The sequence below is a fragment of the Staurois parvus genome, unplaced genomic scaffold (genome assembly GCF_062004578.1).
Source record: "Staurois parvus isolate SC_StPar_1 unplaced genomic scaffold, SC_StPar_1.0 ptg000204l, whole genome shotgun sequence".
Lineage (NCBI taxonomy): Eukaryota > Metazoa > Chordata > Amphibia > Anura > Ranidae > Staurois > Staurois parvus.
In genome coordinates, this window is record NW_028318000.1 from 3,975,671 (window position 1) to 4,003,406 (window position 27,736).

Consider the following 27,736-nt stretch of genomic DNA (forward strand, 5'->3'; position numbering starts at 1 on the left):
TCAGACCTGTCATGGCCTATGACACCTCGGACGCGGCCGGTGACAGATCGCGCCGCTGCGCCGCTCTGCAGGAGCGCAATCTGCGCATGTGCGGGAGGACACCATATGGCGTCCACCCAGAACGTTGATGACATTTGCCGCCCGCCATTCGGCCATAGGGCGGGCGGAAAATGGTTAAGAAGGCAGAATACTTGCAAAGTCCTGGTTTAGCAGAGTCCAATTGACCGGGCAAAAATGTTGCCTTGGCTCTCAAGTCCGTTAAGATGTATCTTGATTGATGTTAAACAAGAGCTTCCAATAGCCAGGCCTGTCAGTCCTTTTCTATGATATTAAAGGGGTGTCACCTGAGAACAACTAACCAATCATCCGGTTTAGGGGATGGGTGCTAGGAGCTCACTAAGTTTATGACCAAGTCCCAACTGCAATTTCATACTAATATTAATAACTTCCAGTATGGGCAGGTGATATTCTAGCAACTGGCAGATTGATATTCAGAATTATATTTCAAACCCAGAGATACCAAACACAGTGTACCTTTGTCACCCAGGAGGGAAGAGACTGCTTTCTACCCTTTCCTATGTGCTAACATAGTCATGCAGGACCTTGATTTGTTCGCCATAATATTTCCGATTCAAATATATACCTAATATTAATGTGCCCAGTTCCTGTTGAAATCTATAAATTGTATGTGGAATTGTTACATGTGGAATAGACATTTTATGGCACGTTCTGCATTCCTAGAGCTGTAATGGCCTACAAGGTCATGTGTGATGGCTGGACTGAGTTATTGTTTTATGATGGGGCAGGGGAAAGTGGTTTTCATGGTTCCTGAAAAATTGACTTCCTGTCAAGACTAATTAGCGATTTACAGCTCTGGAGCTGGCCTCTATTTGTGTTTTATTTCAGATAAGAGGCTCTTTTGAAGTTTGTTACAATTTACAGTCACAAATTCCATTTTCAAGAGGAGGGAAGAGGGGAGAAAGATGATTGTTCATTAAAAACAACATGGCTGAGACCTTAACAAGATGGCTGTCGCGTACAGCTCCCATGTCTCTATTGCGCATAATTGTTACAGTGATAAGAGCTGGAAATGTATGCAGACAAGCAGAGGTTGCAGGAGTTAGTAATGGTGGTAGGCTAGGAGATATGGCAGGAGCTGGCAATGTTGGCAGTCCATCAGAGGGAGCAGGAGCAGGAAATGGTGGTAATCCATCAGAGGTAGCAGGAACTGGTAATGATGGTAGGTCAGCAGTTGAAAGAGCTGATAATGGTGGCAGCTGCATTTCAGGAGAAGTGTCAGACTTTGGTAATGGAGACAGGCCAGCAGAGTGCTCAGGAGCTGGTAAAACAGCAGCAGTGGGTAATGGCAGAAGTCCAGCAGAGGTGGCAGGAGCTGGCAATGGGGGCAGGTCAGCAGTGGTGGCAGGCGCTAGTGATGGTGTAAGGTCTAGATTGCAAAGACAAATGTAGTCAGTAGCATCAGCTGCAGGGATTTTGTAATCATTGCTCATCTAGGACTGTTTTTTTTTCTTTTTGAAAATAAGCTAGTCCACATTGTCAGGGGACAGGTGGATTCGTCTGAAGGATCTCTAGACAGCACACTGGCAACAAGACAAACCAGATGCTCCAGCACTTACAGCCAATAGACCATGGGCTCCTCATCTTCAAGAGTGTCTGCATCAGTCCTGGCCCTGTAGTAGTCGGCAATTATATAGTTTAGGTGATGTTAACTGTTGCCTGCATTCCAGCATGTCCCTGTGAGTGATAAAATGACTTGAAAGCATTGGTAAGGTAGTCATCATTGCTGCTCCTCCTTTTTGTGACCTGAGGGGTATGTTGGGCATGAGAGAAGATCCTGACACTGGAAATGAAGTAAAAGAGTTTTACAGCATCACCTCTTCTAAATGGAGCATTTTCTCTGCCTCTACAATAGCAACATAAGATCTGTCATTTTCTCCTGTATTGAGGATCTAAAAAGATTGCCACTCGGTTATAATACCTCACTTTCATGATCCCAATCCAATGGGTCCTTTTTCAGGAATTTCGGCAAGAATTAATAAATTTTTCACATTGTCTGCAGCAGAGAATCTTGAATCCTTAGGGTCAGTGAGAACAAGTTTCTTTAATGATCTCCCACCACTCATGTACAATTCCAGGTGTTTGGGACTGATGACATGCCCCCTTGAAGCCTGCCCATTTCCTCTTCTCTGCCCTTTGCCTCCTTTGCATCTGTCTTGCAGTAAAAAAATAATTCTGGCCATGAGTTAGCATGAAATCACCCAATTCGTCTTGGTGATGTGCCTTCATTTACCAGTCTATGCAGTGTTTACTCCAGCAGGAACATGACAGAAATCATGTCACTAATCCATCAAGCTCACTATTTTGATCACCTGTTCAAATGATGACAGTATATTGCACTATTCACGAATCAGGAGCTACTGACATGACGTGGCACCACCAACTTCAGTGGTGTGCCCCATTCCACATCTTTCCCAGCTGCCAACAAATTTACCCAGTGAGCTGTAAAGGAAACATAACTTACCTGCCAATCCTTGTTGGATCATGTGCCTGTGGTGACTTGGACCTTTCTGATGACCACATGTTCCATCAACACAGAGACATTGCCTCCATGCTGGTGAAGGGCTGGTGGTATTGAGAAACAGGGCAAGGGGCTGATTAGGGGTCTGCTTGGTCAAGGATGCTACTGGAGAAGGTGGGGGTGTGGTTAGTACAGTGAGGTTCAAACTTACACTTGAGGCTATGAGCATGGCTTCATGCTGCCCTTTCTCCCCACTTGATATGCCATGAAGTAAGCCTCTCACACCCTTTGTCAGACATGCCTCACTATCACTGGAGGCCACAGATGTTTCAGTGGATGCAGACATAGAATCTTGTGGAATGAGGGTTGAGGTAGAAATTGAGGAAAGAGGAAGAGTTTTCCACCTTCTGCTGCCCACCTGTATAATTTAGATGCTGTTCTCATTGAGTTTTGTGGTGCATATTCATGTTTCCTCCTCATGAATGTGGTACCCAAATGACTAGTAGATTTATCACAACTGATAATGCTGCAGACACTGGCTGCAACACTGTCTTCAGCAAATGTGTAAAAAAAGGATCAGATTGCTGAACTATGTGGAGTGGCCCTGTTCTGCCTCTTTCTCACTTTCCTCCTCCTCTACAATCTCTAGCACCCAGGTACAGGTTGCCACCTTGTCATCTCCACCCTCATGATCGCTTAAGCTGATTTGGCAAAAAGCTGCAGCTGCAGGAACATCAAAGCCAATTGCTCTTTCTGGACTAATGTATTGTTGGTATTATTATTATTATTATACAGGATTTATATAGCATCAACAGATTGAGCAGTGCTTTACAATATAAAGGGAGACAGTACACTTATAATATATTTTAATACAGAAGGAATAGAAGGGCTCCTGGAGCTTACAATCTAAAGGGGGGGAGGAGTTGGCACAAAAGTTAATAACTGCGGGGTATATTCTGATGCAGGTGGCTGAAGTATAGTTTTTAGGTGCATGTGGGCTAGGCTTCCCTGAATAAATACATTTGAACACTAAATTCATCCCTATTAGCTGCATGTGCAGAAACAGCCTCTCTTTTTAGTACTCCAAGACATTCTAAATACAAGGGATAGCCTACCTTTGTTATCAACTAGGACAATAGGGTGGTTGAGAATCTGGTGCTTTGGTGCACTCAAGACTGTGATAATCTGGTACCATGAACTGTATGCAGGGATGGATGCAAACAAAGGGCCACCCTGCTGTGTTAGTCATATGTTCAAGCTGCTGATCCCAAAATAAAACAAAATAACCTAGTAAAATTAAAATAAAATATTTTATAATTCAAAAAATTAAAGATAAAGCATCAGACAACAAACCTGAATCATTAAACCCTAACTCTATACTTTTTTTTCCCTTATTCACATCTAGCTGAAAGTAAAAAAAAAGAAATACAGAAATATGAAATAAAAGAAACATCTCAATAAAAATGCAAGAGGGTAGTAACAGCAATTGAATTTGTTGCTGGTAGTAACAGCAATTGAATTTGTTGCTGACACAAGCACAATAATCATCCTTAAAATTACTGTTTTTTGATATTTTTATTTTAATTTTCAAAAAGTACAACTAAAAAGGAAAAAACATAAACACATAAAGCCATTGTATCCAATCACATAGTGCCAATGGACCAAAAGTAAACCATCCGGTAAGGTCATACCAAACACAATAAAACCAGAAAAAAATGTCTAGAGGCTTGAACATCTATTGAGCTTAGTGGAGCCAGACCACAATGAGATGGAGCACATACCTTGGATACAGACTAAAGGTAGAGGAAGAACATCCTCACCCTCCTGCAATAGAAGCCTAAGTGACCCTGATAGTCCAAGGAAGGGCAGTGTACTAGTTTCAATAGAAAATATTACGTTTAGTCATAGAAGTTTAAGCTTGCCTAAGGAGTTAAAAAAGACTGGTTTGTCTATTCACTGTATGAATAAAAAGGGTTAAAAAAACAATATGTATAATATGTAACCCACCACACTGCAATTCATAGTAATGTAGCACAATACAGCACAATGAAAAGGGATAATGGGGTTACGCACTAATATGTTGCTCACTACACTGCACTTCACTGTATTGTAGCAAAATATATCATTCTGAATAACACTGTAAAGCCTGGTTCACTACAGTGTTTGCCAGTCCAAACTGTGTTTACCTGCCAGGGGATACACAGGTGTTCCATGCATCCCCGTGGAGGCACTTTCATTGATATCATTTGGAATGCAGTGGACCTAATATAATTATATATAGCACAGTATAGCAACCTCCTCTCTTAAAACATAGTTCTCCTTATCTACTCCAAGTCTCCAACACACACTGACAAAAAGCTGCTGGGAACCCTGGCATTTATGGGGAGGGGGAAGGTGGGCTATCACATACAAAAACCCCTATAATTGGACCTTACCACGATTCAAAGTCGAGGAAGGGTATTATCGATGACTGTTTGCTATAGCGGTGTATTGCCACATTTGTTACCTGTTTTCATAGACTGTGTACAACTTGGTTTTGCCTCAAGTTCCTCCTGAATCTCAAGCTCATCCCGATCTTATCAGATGGCTCAGATCACAGACACAATGTTAGAGTTTACACCTGATAGTCTTCCTCTTACTCACTTCCTCTGTTGTATATATCAATAAAGATTTATCAATGAAGGAATCAGAAGCAACATAAGATTCATGATGATTGGTTGTAACTGATTGTGAAACTGCATTTTAAATCCTTTCACTGCTTTCTTTTGCTGTGCATCTCTTCCACATGCTGCCCCCCTCTCTTATCCTGCACTTCACCTCCCTCATCTTCATCAGCCCACTATTTTTTTTGACCTACACAGGGATGGACTGACCATTTGGAAACTCGGGCACTGCCCGGGGGCCCAGGGTCAGTAGGGGGCCCCATGAGATGCCCCGGTACCTTTTTCATAGGTTTTCTTGAGTTTGGGCAAGGACACAGGGGCCCCATGATCCCTTATTGCCCGGGGGCCCCATGAGTTGTCAGTCCGCCCCTGGACCTACAATAACCCGTTCACTCCCCCTGTGTATGACCTATACATTTAATGATGCACTGCATCTAGTGCACCATTACCAAGCTCCATGTTTAACCCCTTTCTTACCAAGGTAGTTCTATAAAGCGGTTAAAGCTCATGCCTGCTACTGCAATTGTTCTCCTGATGTTATTTTTTTTTTAAAATCTTGTTCGGCTTTCATTTTAAAGTTATCTTTTACAGTACCAAGAAGCTGCTGCCCTACCTCCTCCAATACCAACTCTGGTAGTTCACAGGTTTTCAATTTTCTCCAGGGAACCTGAAACAACAATAAAATGCCCCAACTCATTGCTTTGAAGGAGATCAAGGGACACCATTCCCGAATCTCCTCTGCAATGAATGAACCAGCAAGCGATTTGAATTACATCACTTCCTGGTTCACCGCTGTCATTCCCTGGTTACTGTAGCTGGGGAAGCAATTAATCAAGCATGGTGCATGCATGATTAACTGCAATTGGAGGGAAAGGGACATTGGGGGTATATTAGAGACAAAGAATAAGAGAGGGTAGAGGTTCATAAATATACTGAATCACCCAATATATGGTTTCTGCTCAGTAACCAAAAGACATGCATACAAAAAAGAGGGGTAGTGAAAAGAGATTCACAGAAAAGTGGTTACATCATGGACAGAATGCGATACTCAGAATAATTCCCAAAAATTATGCTTTATTACACAATAATTATTGACAATAGGGTAAATACCCTGGTTCACCATCACCTCGGTATGAGATAATACATAAAGACCTAAAATCACATAAAAGCAACATCAAGACTGGTCTTAATATTAATGTGCTGTATATGCAATGACAGAAACCTGTCTAGTGCATTTGCAGCACCAACACATTGTTTACACCACCATCAGGGGTGTGTCACAAAATTGTACCATCAGGTATAATACTGTACAGCGCTATGCAATAATGGCTGATAACAGGCACTATATATTGATGAGATTACCCATAACCCAGTCAAGGCAATGTGGGTGAAAAAATTGGAAATATAAATGGGGGTACGGATGGTCCTATAATAACAGAATGATAGGATGATAGCAATACAGCCCCTATATAGGGCATGAGTGAGTGGTGAACATGTACAGATTCACAGTGGACATGCCCATATGTAAAGATGCACAGTCAGTCATGAAGGAATCATTGTTGGTATCCTTAGTGAAATAAAGATGATAAAGATGGCAGGGCCCTGCTTTACGGGGTTTCTTCACCGCAACGTGCGGACTATAAACCACCTTAATATAGATGATAGTATGAAGCCTGCTGGGTCCTCCGTCTCTTGTAATATATAATTGGTGCCTTGCACCTGGATAGTGAAGCATATTGTCCCCATCCTTCAATAAATTGATGACAAATGGACAGTCAATCAATATATTCTTGCTGATGCATGTGTAGAGTGGCGAATAAATGCCTTTTCATCTAGCTGTGTGACAGTTCACTCACCACCTGAGCCATAGGTGATACTTTCTGGAAGTTTCCTCCGTCTGAATTATCAGGCATAGTCCCAGGAACAGCCGCTACCATCGGGACTGTGACTGTCGGGCTCCGTTCTTCCCTTGGTGCCTGTGCAGCCTTGCACAGCTCATGGTGCACAAATATGGCTGCTTCCCTGCTGGTCAGCGTGTATGGCGCCAATGCATGTAACCAGAAGTGACGAATCTGACGTATGACGGCTATATTAGACCCCTGATATCTTCCTAATCCTGTCACCTGCCCATGCTATCACATAGGGGGCTTCTTTTCTCCCTTGTGATAACAAGAAAGTTTGAAAAAAAATAATGAATAATGAAATAATGTTGCCCTGCACATACATGTGAAGGCAAACACCATGCAGGATGCACGCATGGATGTAAACAGCTATTGCACTAGACATGTGAGAACATCAGAGTGAAATAAATAATTCTAGGGTCATCATTTATTGTTAACGCTAAACTGATAACCTGTAAATGCTTTTAAAGTGTTGGCTATGGACAACTGTAGTTTTTTTGCATTTCACAGGCGCAGACATTTTAAGGCTTGCCATATTTGGTACATATTTACTTGACACAAAAGCCATATTTTATAGTTTATCAAAATGGATATAATATTGTGTTTGTGTGTACCAAAAATTATTTTAGAGTATGTTTCCCTAAAATATGTGTTTGATAAACAGGTGTGCAAATGTTATGTAACAAAAAATTTGAACCTGTGATCATTATCTTTTATACGACTTCTGCTTTCAGAAAATATATAATTTTAGGTAAAATATATACATTGTGTGGCGCTACAAATCAAAATGCATTGATGCTGTGATAACTCTCATGTGATAAATATAAAAAATATGAAACTTGAATACATGTTCTGTCCCCCTTTGTAATGTACAGCGCTGAGTGAACTATTGGCGCTTTATAAATACTGTATAATAATAATAATATTCTCTTTGTACTATAAAGCCCCTCCCTTTAATGGAGGAGTACACACCCCAATGTGATCAAATAAATAAATATTTACCTTCTTTCTTAGCAATGAACCATATATCATAAACTGTATTAAATACCAGAATATATATATACACACAGTATAACTATCCTCTTGTGCAATTTATACATATAATGCATTCCACATGTGTACTATAAAACACTTCCCTCCTTAGGAGGGGTACACATATCAAAATAATAAACCATATATCATAAATCATGTTATATTCCAAAATATACAAAATGCATATAATTATCCCCCTTGTGCAAATTATGCATATAGTGCAAACCAGTCTTCAAGTCCTTATTAACCACTTGCTAACCATGCTATAGCCAAATGACGGCTACAGCTAAGTTGTCCAGTTCTGGGAGAGTGTCATATGATGTCCTCCTAGAACGCGTCCCCAGCAGCGCGCACCTGGCGATCTCTGTGATCGCTGTGTCCTATGGACACAGCTGATCACGTGATGAGGCAAAAGGCCAGTTACAGCGGCCTTTTACCATGTGATCAGCTGTGTCCAATGACACAAAATATCACGGAGTAAATACAGTTGCAAGAAAAAGTATGTGAACCCCTTGGGATTACGTGGAGTTTTGCATGAATTGGCCATAAAATGTGCTCTGAACGTCATCTAAGTCACAACAATAGAAGAACACAGTCTGCTGAACATAATACTACACAAACATTAGATGTTGCCATGTTTTAATTGCACATAACATGTAAACATTCACAGTGCAGGGATGAAAAAGTATGTGAACCTTTGGACTTAATAACTGGTTAACCCTCCTTTGGCAGCAATAATCTCAACCAAACGTTTCCTGTAGTTGCAGATCAGACCTGCACAATGATCTGGAGTAATTTTGGACCACTCCTCTTCACAAAACTGTTTCAGTGTAGCAATATTCTTGGGATGTCTGGTGTGAATCACTCTCTTAAGGTCATGCCACAGCATTTCAATCGGGTTGAGGTCAGGACTCTGACTGGGCCACTCCAGAAGGCGTATTCTGTGCTGTTGCAGCCATTGTTTTGTTGAATTACTTGTATGCTTTGGGTCATTGTCCTGTTGCATCACCCATCCTCTGCGGAACTTCAGTTGGCGGACAGATGGTCGTACGTTTTCCTGGAAAATGTCTTGATAAACTCTGGAATTCATTTTCCCATCAATGACAACAATCCGTCCAGGCCCTGAGGCAGCAAAGCAGCCCCAAACCATGATGCTCCCTCTGCCATGTTTTACAGTGGGGATGAGGTTTTGATGTTGGTGTGCTGTGCCTTTTTTTCTCCACACATAGTGTTGTGTGTTCTTCCCAAACAACTCAATCTTGGTTTCATCTGTCCACAGTATATTTTGCCGTATATAGTGCTGTGGAACATCCAGGTGCTCTTTTGCAAACTTCAAACGTGCTGCAATATTCTTTTTGGACAGCAATGGCTTCCTCCGTGGTGTCCTCCCATGTACTCCATTCTTGTTTAATGTTTTCCTTATTGTAGATGTGTCAACAAAAATGTTAGCATGTGCCAGAGATTTCTGTAGGTCTTTAGCTGACACTCTGGGATTCTTCTTTACCTCATGCAGCATTCTGCGCTGTGCTCTTGCAGTCATTTTTACAAGACGACCACGCCTAGGGAGAGTAGCAACAGTGCTAAACTTTCTCCATTTGTAGACAGTCTGTCTTACCGTGGACACATGAACATCAAGGCTTTTGGAGATACTTTTGTAACCCTTTCCAACTTCATGCAAGTCAACAATTCTTGATCGTAGGTCTTCTGAGAGCTCTTTTCTGCGAGGCATGGTTCACATCAGACAGTGCTTCTTGAAACCAGTAAACCCAAAACAGGTGCCCTTAAAAGGGCAGGACAGCTGTCAGCAACACATCCAATATCATCATACTGATTGGAGTCAAGGTTGGCTCACTCCTGTCTCCAATTAACTCTAGGAGAAGTCCTTAAGCTAGGGCCTCACATACTTTTTCCTCTCTGCACTGTGAATGTTTACATGTTATGTGCAATTAATCCATGGCAACATCTAATGTTTGTGTAGTATTATGTTCAGCAGACTGTGTTCTTCTATTGTTGTGACTTAGATGACGTTCAGAGCACATTTTATGGCCAATTCATGCAAAACTCCATGTAATCCCAAGGGGTTCACATACTTTTTCTTGCAACTGTACAGTTGCCGTTTATCGGGAGCACTTTTCTCAAGCTGTCACAGCGTGAGGAAATTACTGCCGATAACCTGCAAATGTGACAGAACAGATCGGCCCTGATGATCAGTGCCCTGCAGTGCCACCCAGCAGTGCCACTCATCAGTACCCAGAACTGCCTCCTATCATTGCCCCCCATCAGTGCCCCCCATCAGTGCTGTATACACAGTTGCACACATCAGTGCCCAGCAGTGTCACCTATCAGTGCCCATCAGTGCCAACCAGCAGTGCCGCCAGTCAGTGCTGTCAGTCAGCGCCGCCCGGCAGTGTCGCCATCAGTGCCCATCAGTGCCACCTATCTGTGCTCATCAGTGCCACCTATCAGTGACCATCTTTGCTGCATATCAGTGCAGCATCATCAGTGCCTCCTCATCAATGCCCATCAGTGCCGCCTCATCAGTTCCACCTCATCAATGCAGCCTATCAGTGCTCATCAGTGCTGCCTATCAGTGCCCATCAGTGCTGCCTATCAGTGCAGCCTCATCAACACACATCAGTGAAGGAGAATAATTACTCGTTTGCAAAATGTTATAATAGAAACAAAGAAAACTTTTTTTTTCAAATTTTTTGCTATTTTTGTTTATAGCACAAAAAATAAAACACCCAGTGGCGATTAAATACCACCAAAAAAAAAGCTCTATTTGTGTGAAACAAATGATAAAAACTTCATGTGGGTACAGTATTGCATGACCACGCATATGTCATTCAAACTGCGACAGCATTGAAAGCTGAAAATTGGCCTGGGCAGGAAGGGGTATAAGTGCCCAGTAGGCAAATGGTTAAAAGTGCTTATAAAGTGCAGTCCACTTAAAAGTGCTCTCCAACTAATGTTAGGTGTTGTGTTCTTCCATGTGACACTCGTGCTCCTCCCTTTTAGGGCTGTACTCACCAGTATCCCAAGACCCACTCTCACAGGTGGGTCATATGCGCTTTATACAATATCCACTGCATTCCTCAGACCATCCGTGTTATCTCTTAACTTGTTTCTGGGCTCTCATATCTCCTTCCTCCTCCACTCCACCAGTAGTCCCGAAGAAACCAAAAAGCAGAACTCCAAATAGTGTAATACCGTTTATTAAAACTTCCACAAATACACAGTAATGTACTTACATTCAAATCAGGCAAATTACTTTTATCTCATGGTTCCAGGACACTCCTGCATTCCACGGACCGGACGTAGGCACCCAAAAGTGACGCAAAGGCTTTGCCCATCTTGGGACTTTATAGTATACAGAGAATATTCACATTTCACATTTTATATTTATCACATGAGCAGTATCACAGCATCAGTGCATTTCGGTTTGTAGCACCACACTATATACAGTCATGGCCGAAATTGTTGGCACCCTTGATATTTCTCCAGGAAATCATGTATTTCTCACGAAACGTATTGCATTAACACATGTTTTGCTATACACATGTTTATTCCCTTTGTGTGTATTGGGACAAAACAAAAAAAGGGAGGAAAGAAAGCAAATTCGACATAATGTCACACAAACCTCCAAAAATGGGCTGGACAAAAGTATTGGCACCCTTTCACAACTGCGGATAAATAAGAATGTTACAAGCATGTGATGCTCCTGTAAACTCACCTGGGGCAAGTAACAGGTGTGGGCAATATAGAAATCACACCTGAAAGCAGATAAAAAGGAGAGACGTTCACTTAACCTTTGCATTGTGTGTCTGTCTGTGCCACACTAAGCATGGACAACAGAAAGAGGAGACGAGAACTGTCTGAGGACCTGAGAACCAAAATTGTGGCAAAATATCAACAATCTCAAGGTTACAAGTCCATCTCCAGAGAACTAGATTTGCCTTTGTCCACAGTGCGCAACATTATCAAGAAGTTTGCAACCCATGGCACTGTAGCTAATCTCCCTGGTCGTGGACGGATGAGGAAAATTGATGAAAGATTGCAACGCAGAATAGTCCGGATGGTGGATAAGCAGCCCCAAACATGTTCCAAAGACATTCAAGCTGTCCTGCAGGCTCAGGGAGCATCAGTGTCAGCGCGAACTATCCGTCGACATTTAAATGAAATGAAACGCTATGGCAGGAGACCCAGGAGGACCCCACTGCTGACACAGAGACATAAAAAAGCAAGACTACAGTTTGCCAAAATGTACTTGAGTAAGCCAAAAGCCTTCTGGGAAAACGTCTTGTGGACAGATGAGACCAAGATAGAGCTTTTCGGTAAAGCACATCATTCTACTGTTTACCGAAAACGGAATGAGGCCTACAAAGAACAAAACACAGTACCTACGGTAAAATATGGTGGAGGTTCAATGATGTTTTGGGGTTGTTTTGCTGCCTCTGGCACTGGGTGCCTTGACTGTGTGCAAGGCATCATGAAATCTGAGGATTACCAAAGGATTTTGGGTCGCACTGTAGGGCCCAGTGTCAGAAAGCTGGGTTTGCGTCCAAGATCCTGGGTCTTCCAGCAGGACAATGACCCCAAACATACGTCAAAAAGCACTCAGAAATGGATGGCAAAGAAGCGCTGGAGAGTTCTGAAGTGGCCAGCAATGAGCCCAGATCTAAATCCCATTGAACACCTGTGGAGAGATCTTAAAATTGCTGTTGGGAAAAGGTGTCCTTCCAATAAGAGAGACCTGGAGCTGTTTGCAAAGGAAGAGTGGTCCAAAATTCCGGGTGAGAGGTGTCAGAAGCTTATTGATGGTTATAGGAAGCGACTGATTTCAGTTATGTTTTCCAAAGGGTGTGCAACCAAATATTAAGTTAAGGGTGCCAATACTTTTGTCCAGCCCATTTTTGGGGTTTTGTGTGACATTATGTCATATTTGCTTTTCTGCCTCTGTTTTATATTTGTTCCAATACATACAAAGGGAATAAACATGTGTATAGCAAAACATGTGTTAATGCAATACCTTTTTTGTGTGAAATACTTGATTTTCAGGAAAAATATCAAGGGTGCCAACAATTTCGGCCATGACTGTATATATATATATATATATATATATATATATATTTATTTAATTCACATTTATGTCCTGTTGAATATAAAGAGGTGCTGGGCGGCTACTTCATAGTTTGGGTTTTGGTCCATAAGCATGCATATTGGAGGAGGAGCGGGGGTAGGCCAACACAAAGGGTAATTAGATACTCCTGACAGAAGAGGGAGCTATAACATGCAAGTAGGGAGGATGCCGACAAGTCAATTGTTCTGGCAAGTTTAAAGAAACATTGCAAATGAATAAAGATAAAAAATAATGGAAATAAACAATAATTAAGCATTCAAAATACTTTTTTTAATTTGGTGACAGGGTCTCTTTTAACATGAAATAATGTGTGAGAAATACATAATCAAATGGTCTTAATAAAATATAGTGGTAATAAAGATTGATGGACTTATTGCTATCAGGGGTGTCCTTGTATCCATTGCTTACCCACAATGGAGAAAAAAGTTGCACGCTTCAGGTACCATGGAGTCAGTACTTTAGGAACGCCATTTTATTCTCTTTTAACGTTTCTAAGGGTTAAAAATCATTGAATTCTGTAATAGTTCATCTTTTTGTTGCTGGCCTGCTCAATAGAAGGTGAAATAGAACAATAAGAAAAGGAAATAATGATCATATTGTTTCCCAATTCGACAAAACCATCAGTTAGAAGGATAGGAAGATATCAGCATAGTGCAAAGTTCAGCAAAACACTTTCAGGTAAGATTGATGTGCAGAAAAACTCCCTGTCTGTGATGAAACAAAAGCAGAAAATGAATGAGTAACTTTCCCACAGTGACTTGCTATGTGTTTTTTTTTTTGTCAGAAATTGGGAAAGTGATTATTATTTGAACAAAAGAAAAGCAGACTTTCTTTATTTTGTGTGCTTTGACATGATATATTCATCTGATGTGAATAGATAATATGTTTGTGTATTGAATTTGTTATAAAGGATTTCATAGCAAAACCTAAAGGCAAACTATTTATTCAGGTGCTTAAAAGGCCAGTAATTGCATATTTGTTTTTTATTATTGCAGTCTATATACCTTAGCAAGCACAGTGGCTAAATGGTTAGTTACTTCTACCTGGCAGTACTAGGGTTGTTGGTTCAAATCCCAACCACAGCACCACCTGCCTGGAGTTTGCATGTTCTCCCTGTGCCTGCATGGGTTTCCTCCAGGTATTCCAGTTTCCTGCCACACTCCAAAGACATGCTGGTAGGTTCATTGGCTCTTGTCTAAATTGGCCCTAGTATATGAATGTGAGTTAAGGACCTTAGATTGTATGCCCCTTGAGGGATAGGGACTGATGTGAATATACAATATACTGTATATGTAGAGTGCTGCGTAAATTGACAACAGCATACAAGTACCTATAATAAATAAAACAGCCTTTTTCAACCAGGGGGTCCAGGCACCTGGGGTGCCTTCAGGTTTCTTCAGCGGTGCAGTGGCAAAATGCCTACAAATTGCCCCAAAATTGTATACAAGCCGTTGGGTGGTTCAAACCTGCCTTTTAGTTACCCAAAGCCACAGGATTTCATTGTGTGCCATTAAAAATTTCCAGCCGCTAGCGCCCCAACAAGCAATGATGTCATCGATTCATAAGATGGACCTCAGGTGCCTGCATAGCATCCTTGTTTGTCCTCCTCTGCCCCTCTCCATCAGCACTGGGGTCATATTAGCTGAGTGATGGAGAGAAACTGAGAGAAGAGAAATGTTGGAATACTAGTCAGTGCCAGAGTGAAAAGGTGTACTTAGATTGGAAGAATAAATCACTTCCAACGTTGGTTGTCCTACGTGTGTGAATGTTGCTACATAATGTAAAACAATTAGCTTAGTTTTTTTTACATTTTAGAATTGGTGCAGAATATTAAAGGGTGCCTTGACTGAAAAATGGTTGAGAAATACTGCATTAAAGTACTGTCATTTTTATATGGTAAATATATAAATATATTGCAACAGGGCTGCTCGTCTATAATATTGTTATTATATACTTATAAAAGTCATAAAATATAAAGAGCATTTCAGATTAAATGGAGCACACTCACTCAGCCTCCCTGTTTAAGGCTAGGTTCACACCTATGCAGTTTGCGTTTGATCCGTTTCTGCATTTTGCACATGCGTCTTTGACACAATTTGGCTGCATTTTTATGTGTTTTGTGTTTTTTTAAATTTTTACATTTTTATTGTTGCTAGGCAGATTTAAAACTCAATTAGCATCAAAAACGCAATACATGCTTTTCTGCAGCATTTCCATTGAAGTCTATAGAACCAAACAGGCAACTTTTTCAGCATTGCATTTTGCATTTTTGCACGTGCATTTTTTACACGTTTTAGCTGCGTTTTTGATGTGTTTTGCGCTTTTTATTTTATTTTTTTGTTAGGCAGATTTAAAACGCAAAACACATAAAAAATGCTTTAAAAACACAGAAAAAAACACATCAAAAACGTAATACATGCTTTTCTGAAGCGTTTCCATTGGAGTCTATAGAACCAAGAATGCAACCTTTTTGTGTTTAAAAAAGTCCCTGACCCTTTCCAAAAAATGCACTGGGTGAAAACGCGGAAATGTGAACCTTTTCCACAGGTAATCATGTTAAATGGACTGCAGTGCGTGTCTGCAAAACGCTGCAGAAAACGATTAGGTGTGAACCTAGAGTAAAAAAAGCCGTATCTCTCCTTACACAGAATTGTCAGCGTTTCCTAAGGGCTCATTCACACATGTGTCAATACCATGTCTTTAAGCAGTAATTATTCAGCATTTTTAACCACTTACGGACTGCCCATCCTGTACTGCAGGCAGGAAGCTCAGACAGGCACAGCAACATACTTGTCCTTCACTCCCTTCTTACAGGTTCAGGGAGCAAGTACATGTCCCCCCAGCCAACTCACACTCTGTTTGGATTTTATCAGCAGGTTTCAGCCAATCTTTCATGGCTGAGACCTGCTGATTGGCTGTGTCCAATCACAGCTGAGAGCCCTGTGTTGACAAACACATAGGGCTCTGTACAGAGGAAATATTCTGTGTTTGTTTCTTCTCCCTGCAAATCAAGGAGCAGAAAAAAACAGATTTGTTTGTAATAAGCAACGTATATTACACACATTGACACTTGTTAGGCACACACTCATTACCCCGAGATGTTAACCCCTTCCCAGCTAGTGTGATTTGTACAGTGACAGTGTATAGTATTGTCACTGACCACTGTATTAGTGTCACTGGTGATGTCAATCAGCTTGCCTTCCTCTCATCCAGTGTCAGCTGTGACGATCGCGGCGTCAGACCCCTGACCTTCTCACCAAACTCGTGACCAAAGGATTAGCCAATCTAAAATCGAAGTCACATGCGTAACAATGCCACGCCCAGCTGCACCCTGCACACTGATTTTCCATCTAATTGGACCACAATCGATGTACCTGCAGCCTGGGAGCGATTGTTACTGGGTCAGGTTAATTACGCAATTAACCCTTCACACTGCCACCACCTCCTTTTTGTACAGAGAAAGAGGAAACTCGGCAATACCAGTAATACACTAGTATGATTGGTTAATCATTGGTATACCACTATCACTGCAGACAGGTTATACAGAGGGTTAAACACTCATAGTAGCGTTCTTCAGTGGCATAAATTTTTAAGTTGCAATAAAGAGCTATAGAAACAGTTCAACACTTCCAGAAAGTAGGATTTATTACTAAAAGGTCAAAAGGGTGCAATAAGAATATTTACTGGAAAATGTAACCAATATATATATATATATATATATATATATATATATATATATATAAATATGCAGAGAACAACAGCACAGCAACAAGATAACAGAAAGAAGTTTAGGTAGATAAGTACTTGACGAATCAGCCTTGGATCAAGCTAGTTTTGTTGGTTCATCGCAGGAGACTTTGCTTTCTCTCTCTCTGCTAGTGATGGTAACCGCAGGGAGATCTCCCTTTCTCTTACCCACACACAAAGCATAACAGCCTTTTTCTACACAAAATCAGTTGGTGTATTCTTACAACAGCAAGCCAATTGCCTTATTTGGGAAGAGAATTGTATAAAGGCAGCTCAGGCTTCTTGACCTCAGCAACGTACACTGACCGCATGCCTGAGGAAGGGGGAATGAGGGGATAACATGAAGAGTTCTTAACAAAATTAGGGCCCGTGTCTGGCTCTTGTGTGCACAATTGCGACATCAGTTAGTGTAAAATTGCCCGCCACACTATAGTACAGTCCCACTATAAGTCGCTGATCACTGCCATTACTAGTATAGAAAAAATAAATAAAAATTCCAGTATATTCCATAGTTTGGAGACACTGTAACTTTCACACAAACCAATCAACATACACTTATTGGGATTTTTTTTTACCAAAGACATGTAACAGAATACATTTTGGTCTAAATTTATGAAGATTTTTTTTTAATTGGATATGTTTTACAGCAGAAAGCAAAAACTATTGTTTTTTCCACAATTTTCATTTATATAATAAAAAATAAAAAACCCAGTGGTGATAAAATACCACTAAAAGAAATCTCTATTTGCATGAAAACAATGATAAACATTTAATCTGGGTATAGTGTTGCATGACGGTGCAATTACCAGTTAAAGTAGCACAGTGCTAAATAGCAAAAAAATGGCCTGGACATGAAGGGGGCATTTAATATATGGTATATAATGGTATACATTGGTATACATACTTGACATCACTTGGCATAATCCTCCTCTTTGTTTACATTTAATATGGAACTTTAATTCGCAGTGAGAAAAGCAACAGGATAAGGTGTATTCATTGTTTTTTTTTTTTTTTTGCTTTCAGTAGGTTGCCGGGCACTGTTCATCATGATTGACATGGATCTGCATTGCTGAATAATGATCGATTATGGATTAATATAGTTTTTTTGTGGGGTTTATCTTTTGTAATAAAGGACTTGCCAAAATGTGTGTCTTTATTACACTTTACACAGACTCCCCCACAGCCTGGGATGTGAGGAAAAGGTCCATGTTCTCAATAACAATGGGACAAGATGCTTGCCAGGAAATTCCCCCTGACAAGATACCTCCCCATGTTGAGGGCACATGGCATGATATGGTTCAGGAGGGGGGATACACACTTATCCTTCCTCTTCCCTGGCCTGCTTTCACAAATCAGCTGTAAACCTGACCTGTTACCTTTTAGTTCTAAAGACATGTGGACTGTTCCTTTCTTGTTATGGTTGGAAAGCTGAACTGTGGTCTCACTGACTGATGATCTGTCCTCACCTGACTCTTGCACTGCTCTGGCAGCCTTGGGTACAGTCCAGCTCCATCTGCTGTCTGATATAGGACCAGTCTTTGCCCAGTCTGGCAATCAATGACTAAGATTAGCCATCCTTGTCAGAGTAACATTTGAACTTTGTGAGTTCTTGTTGCTGAGAGTCTTGTTCTGCACTCTACTCACCTGTTACTACAAATCTTGCATGCTGAGCAGAGCCCTGTCCCTAAAGTTCTGTTGTGCAAGCTGTTCTAAAGCCTATTACAGAGCTTTTGCATTTTAAACACATGCTTACATAAAAAGGAAGCATCAGTACAGATATGCTTTTAAGTTAAAGAAGCAAAATGGCAACTAAGGAATACAATAAATCAATATAAGGGAGACAAATTTAGGAAAAACTGTTGGAATGTGTTAACATCAGAGAGTGACTAGTGTCATGTGCAATGACACTTAGAATAGAGTAAAATACAAAATGGTTGTCACCTAGATACAAATATACAACAATTGGAGGTTTGAAATGTCTCTTATACACTCAGCTTCCCTGTCATAGAAATCTTGCATGCTTAGCTGTACCCTGTCCCTGGAAATGCTGCTGTGCAGTCTTCTTACCATAACCCATTCCTGGAAATCCTGTGGACTATACAGTATTCAGTCCCCTGGGAACCCTGTAGGCTGCACCGTACTCAGCCTATGTGCAGTACTGATCCATCACTCATCATTCTATTGCCAGCACCCTGCTAGAACCTCTTTATCACCTTACTCTAGTAGTGACTAAGATAGCAACCTAGGAGTGGGATGCAGCCAACCCATCTCCACCACCAGAAATTTGGGAGAAAACAACCTGTTCCTTGAACTCTTTGTACACCCACATGTAGTCAGGATGAGCAATCTCCAGGGGTTGTCAACAAGTCTGTAACACGCTTGGATAAGGATCTGGTTACTTTTTTCTCTTGTTTTTTTGTGTGGGGTCCCCCCTTAAAATTCATGCCATACCTTTTTTTTTCAAAGCTTCCCCCCTATGTTGAAAGGCATGTGACTTTGTATGGTACAAGAGAGGGTGGGGACATGCTCACTCTCTTCACTTTCCTGGGCACCAATGCCTGAATTAGGATATATTTTAAGAGGAACCTCATGCATTTTATTTCCTTTTTCTAAGAGAAAATACTCACAAAAAATGAAAGAAAATGCACTTTTAAGTGGATTACATAGTACTGTTGCACTGATCATGTGCAAATTTAAGAAATCTTCCAGGCATGATATTTAAAGTTCACCTTTAAAAAAATAATAAGTTCACATATTTTTGGAGGTGAAAGCTGTGCATTTTTTTTCTTAGGAGCCTATAGTGCCTTGCACCTGTATTCAGTGGATCGTTAGTGCAAAGCTAGGATTTTTCACTCTCTTCTTACAGCTCCGTGCTCATACCTCTGTATGAGCTGTCACTTTCAGAGCTGCAGGAAGAGTAAATGGACTACAAGGGGACCTATCAGTGCCCCCCATAGTCCATGGCAAGCTACAAACTGTCTGCAGGAGTGGTAGACAGGACTTGCGTTCATTCATTCATACTTTTCTTGAGAAAAAAAAGCAATCCCCTCTGGATTATCAACATGCATTGCAATGATTTTAACAAACTTTGTTGCAGATTCCTACCTTTTTTTTGCTCCAAATTAAAAGCTGTTTGTTTTTCTTTTACAAGTGCAGACTTTCATTATCAATCAGCACTTGCAGGGTTCTAATGAGGAAAATTGCAGGGTCTGAATCCCTTTAGATACGATTAACCCTTTTGAAATATCTCACCAAAAATTTAATTTTGTTGAGGATGCCTAAAATTTGACTTGTATCTTAGTGCAGACTTTTGGGAAAATCAGCAAGCCAATCATACAAGCAGGAAATTACATTTCTGAGGGGTGTTCCATATAACAACTGTGTACAGAACTCCTCCAGGCTGCCATATTTCATTGAATTTTACAGAAAATTACAGCAATGCAAATTGAAAAGGAAAGGTTATTTTTAATAACATTCAATTACAATATAGCTTGTCTAGCAATGGTACATACATTATTATTTACTTGCTTTTTTGCCACAAAGGTGGAGTGACCCTTTGAATTATTTGTATATTTTCAATATTTCCTTTTAAGCCAAATGAAAAGACCCTCTTCCTTGAATGGCATTTTTAAATATTTTTTTTGCATTGGTACATGTCCTCAGTGGCAGTGTCTAGCTACCCATGCACTTTCATCAACAATAGAGTGCCTATCATCCTTAAAAAAGGCTAGAAAAAAAGTCTTACTTCCCATAAATGTTAACAGTGTTTGCTGATAAGTTTGGCATCTGTGGGCTTCCTGATGGGTTCACCAAACCTCCAATATACTGAATTTAGCCAGTTTTTCATATCCCTAGATATGAAGTGGCATCATATGATTATTGTGATGAGGACGTGAGTAGCAATGTGATTTGTACAAGGATACTAGGATAACAGAATAGGTCCAAGGTCCTTCAGTGTTAGAGTTAGTGCATGTATTTTATACTAAAATGATCATTCTTTCTTATGCTGTTGAATTTCATCCCTATAGAAATACTATGGGGTGGATTTACTAAAGGCAATAAATGCTATTTTTTTTTTTTTTCATTTTACTTGCATGTGATTGGGTATTCTTTGCAAAGGGAAGCTTCATCTCATTTATAAGTTCTGGAGCAACTGCACTTGCAAAGTGCACAGCCTATTTGCCATTAGTAAATCATGCCCAAAACATCTAGTTTGTCCTATGTAAGACTCATAAAGGGTAAAATAAGAAGAATATCAATATCAGTATCCCTTTTAAATAATATATGAACAGATTTATGTTAATATTCACTGTTCTTTAGTTGAACTAATAATGACAAATTAATTACAAAGGACCTCCTGCGCTTATATGGAATCCTAACCTTAAAAGAAAGCTGCTGACACTAAACTTATACCCAAAATAAGTGAATGATCAATTAAAAATATACATATTATTTATTAGCGCTGCACGGTTTTTTTAATTAATAATGACAAATAAAGTCTTTCCTTTCTCCAAATGTTAATGAGCTATAGTTAAAGCGGTTGTAAAGCTTCAGTTTTTAAACCATTAAAATAACAAACATGTCATACTTACCTGCACTGTGTGATAATTCTGCACAGAGCTTCCCCGATCCTCCTCTTCTCGGGCCCCCCTCTGGTGCTCCAGGACCCCCCCCCGTTAAGTGTCCACAGAGCAAGCTATTTGCTCTGGGGGGAACTTGTGCATTCATAAGACATACAGAACATGGATTGGCCCCACCTACTGTGTCTCAGCCAATGAGGAGAGAGACCCAAGAAAAATGAGGCTCTCGTGCACAGTGCTGGATTACAATCAGGCTCAGGTAAGTATTGAGGGACTGAGGGGGGCACTGCTGCACACTGAAGGGTTTTTACCTTCATGCATAGAATGCATGAAGATAAAAAATATTCAGCTTTTAGAACCACTTTAAGCAATATAACCAAACACAAATTGTAGAATTGTGCAGTGTATTGGTGGGAAGGGAGATGTGGTCTGCAGAGGATAACTTCTATGATCATTTTTGTGAACTGATCTTTATGCCACAAAATAATGAATGATTAAAGAGTAGCTGATTTTTGCAATCATTTTAGGGAACTGAATACACTAGACTAAACTGTAAAAATTAACACATAATGCAAAATAAGGAAAATAATGCATAATAACACACAATGCATAATAAGGTGTAGTCAAGCTGACGTCAATCATCTAATCATGTACAATCATAAATTCTGTTTTTTAACTTTCTTTCCACATGACTGGATATTTTTCGCAAAATGAATTTTCACTTAGCTTTACATCATTCACTAAAATTAGATAAAATACACTTTATAAAGTAAATCTGTTCTACTCCTTCACTAAGTCAACCTCATTAAGATTGATTTTAATAAATGTATATAATACAGTTTTATTTCTCAAATCAGGTATACTGCAGGTAGAAAAAAAAATTACTGCAACATCGGAATGCTACCTAGTTATCAGTAAGTGCTACAAATAATCATAGGAAAATACCTTTGTTCCCTTGTACAGTTAACAGTTATAGAGTATATGTAGGACATTATGAAATACATTTTTTTTCCTCTGGGCCGTGGCCTATCTACTCTTTTGACAGATAATGCCATATAAATGCCAGATAAATTGAATGGAGCACACAAAGGATGCCCAGTAGCATAGTTGGAACAAATGGATTCAATCAGAACTCCTACTTTTAATGGAGTGCCCACAGCTTGACCTTTATGTTTGTTTACTTTTATTTTATCTTCATTCTGTCTTATTACAAACGTACAAATGGCGCACAGAAAACTCATTAAATAAGGCTAAAATGTAACTCAGGTTTGCTGAGTGTGGAAATTGAAAAGTAAAGATAATCCTAACAACTTTAAATGTTAAGACATTCCATACAGTTCATTTATAGTAAACATAATCATATATATTCTGACACAATCAAATAGTAAAACAAGTAAAAAAAAAAACCTGAACATTCTACATCCTTTTTTTCGTTTAACCCAACAGCTATATACTGTCCACATGTCACATGCAGTTTGAGCACCCTACAGATTGTGCGGTGTGGGGTTAATATCCGCCTTTACCAAGAGTAACAAAATAAAATGTATTGCCAGTTTACAAAACGCTTAAAGGAAAACTGTGCATTGATCATACAGGAAAAAGCAACAAATTCACTTTAAAGCTGCCCTCTAAAGTAAATTATGTTTACTTTTCCATTCCTTCCCCTTAACTCCAGTGTGAGGAGAAAAAACTCTGTGTAAGCTACAAGTCATTCCTATTTGGAGCTCAAACACGGTTGAGGACTTTATTTCTGTCCTTTATGTGACAGCATGGGTGCTTGAGTGGCCAATTGCAAAAGTAATGGGTATTTCTTTGCTCTACCAGCTGTAAATGCACTGATGGAGGAGAGAAGGAAAGATGAGTATAAGTTGCTGCAGAGACTGACATTGAAGTGAAACGATTGTATTTGTAAAACAGATATATGAAAAACTGACCAGCAACTTTTATAGTGAATGTAGGACTTTTAGGGCACAGCATGAGACAAACCACATGTTTAAAAGAAAATACACTTTATTATACCAAATTTAAAAACAGTGTGTTAAAAATTGTTGATTCACAACAAGCCGGGGGTATAGCCCCACACGGGGGGTTCCCCTTGTTCCCTCTGAAAATATTGAGCTTCAATGATCGATGATCACAATAAATACAATGATTATTTATGTAGGCAGGAAATGTTCTTGTCTAGTTCTCATGGTCAACACATTTTGCTTGAATTGTAGCTTCTTCAGGACCATATAGTATGGAGGGAGCAGCTATTACTATCACTAAACAAATAAATCACAATTAGACTTTTATATATATCTTACATGAAAGAATACAAAAACAATTCAATATAGAAAGACTGCCTTGCTAACATAGATATGGCGGGAATCCCTGGGGTCAAGAATTAACTAGTCTTGGGGACAGACATAGGGGACCCAAATATGCAATCAACCCACCAGGGAGTCAGACAAATATCAGGAAGGCTGGATGATGTCCTATGGTATATAGCATAACTCTTCATAGATCTGTCACCTACTAGCCTAAATGTACTATATGTGACCACCCATATATTACAAGTGAAACAATACTTACAACACTATCTCCACATTATTCAAGGTAGCAAAGACCAGCATAATCATAGGTATAAGAGAGGGAGCATTCAGAGGGGTCAAACGTTCATGAGTTAGTATACCTAAGAAGACTCAAACAGACAAACAAATCATATATATAACATGCTTTACTTTCCATATGATATGAAGGGAATAAACCAGAAAGTTATACCCACTTACACAGGATAAAATGGGTTAGACGGGGATACATATTCACCAGATAGATATTAAACCTCTATTTGCCATACTTCACAACAGATGAGTGTCAAGACTGCATGATGTATTCAAGGCCCCCAGAAGCAGGTCTAGACCAAAATGAGGTAAATACAAACAACCACCAATGTAGAATATCTCTCTTGAAACAAAATGTACAATATATTTATATATATATATATATATACAGTGGGGCAAAAAAGTATTTAGACAGCCACCAATTGTGCAAGTTCTCCCACTTAAAAAGATGAGAGAGGCCTGTAATTGGCATCATAGGTAGACCTCAACTATGAGAGACAAAATGAGAAAAAAAATCCAGATAATCACATTGGCTGATTTGGAAAGAATTTATTTGCAAATTATGGTGGAAAATAAGTATTTGGTCACCTACAAACAAGCAAGATTTCTGGCTCTCACAGACCTGTACCTTCTTCTTTAGGAGGCTCCTCTGTTCTGCACTCATTACCTGTATCAATGGCACCTGTTTGAACTTGTTATCAGTATGAAAGACACCTGTCCAAAACCTCAAACAATCACACTCCAAACTCCCCTATGGTGAAGACCAAAGAGCTGTCGAAGGACACCAGATACAAAATTGTAGACCTGCACCAGGCTGGGAAGACTGAATCTGCAATAGGCAAGCAGCTTGGTGTGAACAAATCAACTGTGGGAGCAATAATTAGAAAATGGAAGACATACAAGACCACTGATAATCTCCCTCGATCTGGGGCTCCACGCAAGATCTCACCCCGTGGGGTCAAAATGATCACAAGAACGGTGAGCAAAAATCCCAGGACCACACGGGGGGACCTAGTGAATGACCTGCAGAGAGCTGGGACCAACGTAACAAAGGCTACCATCAGTAACACACTACGCCACCAGGGACTCAGATCCTGCAGTGCCAGACCTGTCCCCCTGCTTAAGCAAATACATGTCCGGGCCCGTCTGAAGTTTGTAGAGAGCATTTGGATGAGCCAGAAGAGGATTGGGAGAATGTCATGTGGTCAGATGAAACCAAAATAGAACTGTTTGGTAGAAACACAACTCGTCGTGTTTGGAGGAGTGAGAATGCTGAGTTGCATCCAAAGAACACCATACCTACTGTGAAGCATGGGGGTGAAACATCATGCTTTGGGGCTGTTTCTCGGCAAAGGGACCAGGACGACTGATCCATGTACAGGACAGAATGAATGGGGCCATGTATCATGAGATTTTGAGTGCAAACCTCCTTCCATCAGCAAGGGCATTGAAGATGAAACATGGCTGGGTCTTCCAACATGACAATGATCCCAAACATACCACCCGAGCAATAGGAGTGGCTTCGTAAGAAGCATTTCAAGGTCCTGGAGTGGCCTAGCCAGTCTCCAGATCTCAACCCCATAGAAAACCTTTGGAGGGAGTTGAAAGTCCGTGTTGCCCAGCGACAGCCCCAAAACATCACTGCTCTAGAGGAGATCTGCATGGAGGAATGGGCCAACATACCAGCAACAGTGTGTGTCAACCTTGTGAAGACTTACAGTAAACGTTTGACCTCTGTCATTGCCAACAAAGGATATATAAGAAAGTATTGAGATGAACTTTTGATATTGACCAAATACTTATTTTCCACCATAATTTGCAAATAAATTCTTTCCAAATCAGCCAATGTGATTGTCTGGATTTTATTTCTCATTTTGTCTCTCATAGTTGAGGTCTACCTATGATGCCAATTACAGGCCTCTCTCATCTTTTTAAGTGGGAGAACTTGCACAATTGGTGGCTGACTAAATACTTTTTTGCCCCACTGTATATATATGTATATGTATATATATATATATATATATATATATATATATATATATATCTCAAACGTGGTTTGTCTCATGCTGTGCCCTAAAAGTCCTCCATTCACCGTACAGGTTTCTAGTAGTTTTCTTCATATATATATTTGGATGGGGCACTTTGAAAGTTTTGTTCTTCTACTATTGGTAAAGCAGAGTTTCATTTTAACCACTTTGATCTTCTGAATATGTTTTCCTTGGATACATATCACACTGGCATGTAACCCAACATCTGACTGTTGTACAAAACCACACATATGGTTTGATCTGGGTGACAGTTTTCTGCCTTCTTTGGGTACAGTTCTGCAAAAAAAAAAAAATCCAGGCAAATGTACATATCATGCTTTAGTTCACTAATGTATTGATTCATAAATATTATATGGACATTTTCAGTCCAGTTAGTGTACTTAATGCCTGTCTGTATATTGAAATGATTTATATTGAGATAAAAGCAGGGAAGGATTTACAGGAATGAAAAATGGACTGACATTGCGATGATGTTTTGAAGAAGCCCCAAAAAAATCTGCTGAAGGCTGAGACAGTGGTTCAGTTAAATTACACATACTGCATATCCAAGCATTTAGAACTTATCTGTACAAATAACTGGACAAGTCAAGACTACCAAAAACACTTCACAATGAAAGCAAGTTTGGAAGGAGGAATTGTGCATACAAGAACTCTTGGCCTTTAAATGTGACTGACCGGAATATAAGAGGAAGAGATGTGACAGGTCTTGTCTTTAAATAAAGCAAAACAATAGCTACAAATATTTTACAGTGGCGGGTTAGTATGTAAGCTTGGGTAATCTACAATATAAAAGGGAGAAATGAACATCAGAGTGAATTACCTGAATGACAATGGCCGCAAATATTTTTGAGTGCAGAAGCACAATGCAGGATTTTGTTGCATTTTGTTGCATTTGATATATATATATGTGTGTGTGTGTGTGTGTGTGTGTGTGTGTTTCTGATTTTTCTATGACCTACATAGAAGAATCTGATTGCTTGTTTGCATATAAATGGACACCAAGTTTCTTTGGGTGTTTGAGATGCTGTTAAAAGCCATATACCCAAGCTGTCCTCCAAAACAATGAGAACATAGATGCCATTGTTTTATGTTGGGCTCTTCTATTGTTCTACATAAATCATGTAACTGAAATCAACAAGTCAGTTAACCATGGTCAAATAATAGCTTGACTGTTTGACATATATGACCTATGGCATGATACAACAGTGTCATCTAGAAGGTGAATTGGAGAATGTTTCACCTATATGACATCAGTAAAATTAGTTAGAAAAAGCATATGTCCATGTGGGATTGTCTATCCACAGCTTTCCGTATAAAGGGTCTGCAGGTTAAGATGACAAAAAGAAGTAACACCAAGGAAGGTCTGTGCCAAAACAAGATACACCTGATGAAGTTTTTTGCCCAATCTCCTGCAACTGCTTGTAGAGTAAGTCTGGGGGCCTTGTTGTCTGCAGAGATCATACAGCTGCTATAACCTAAGCTA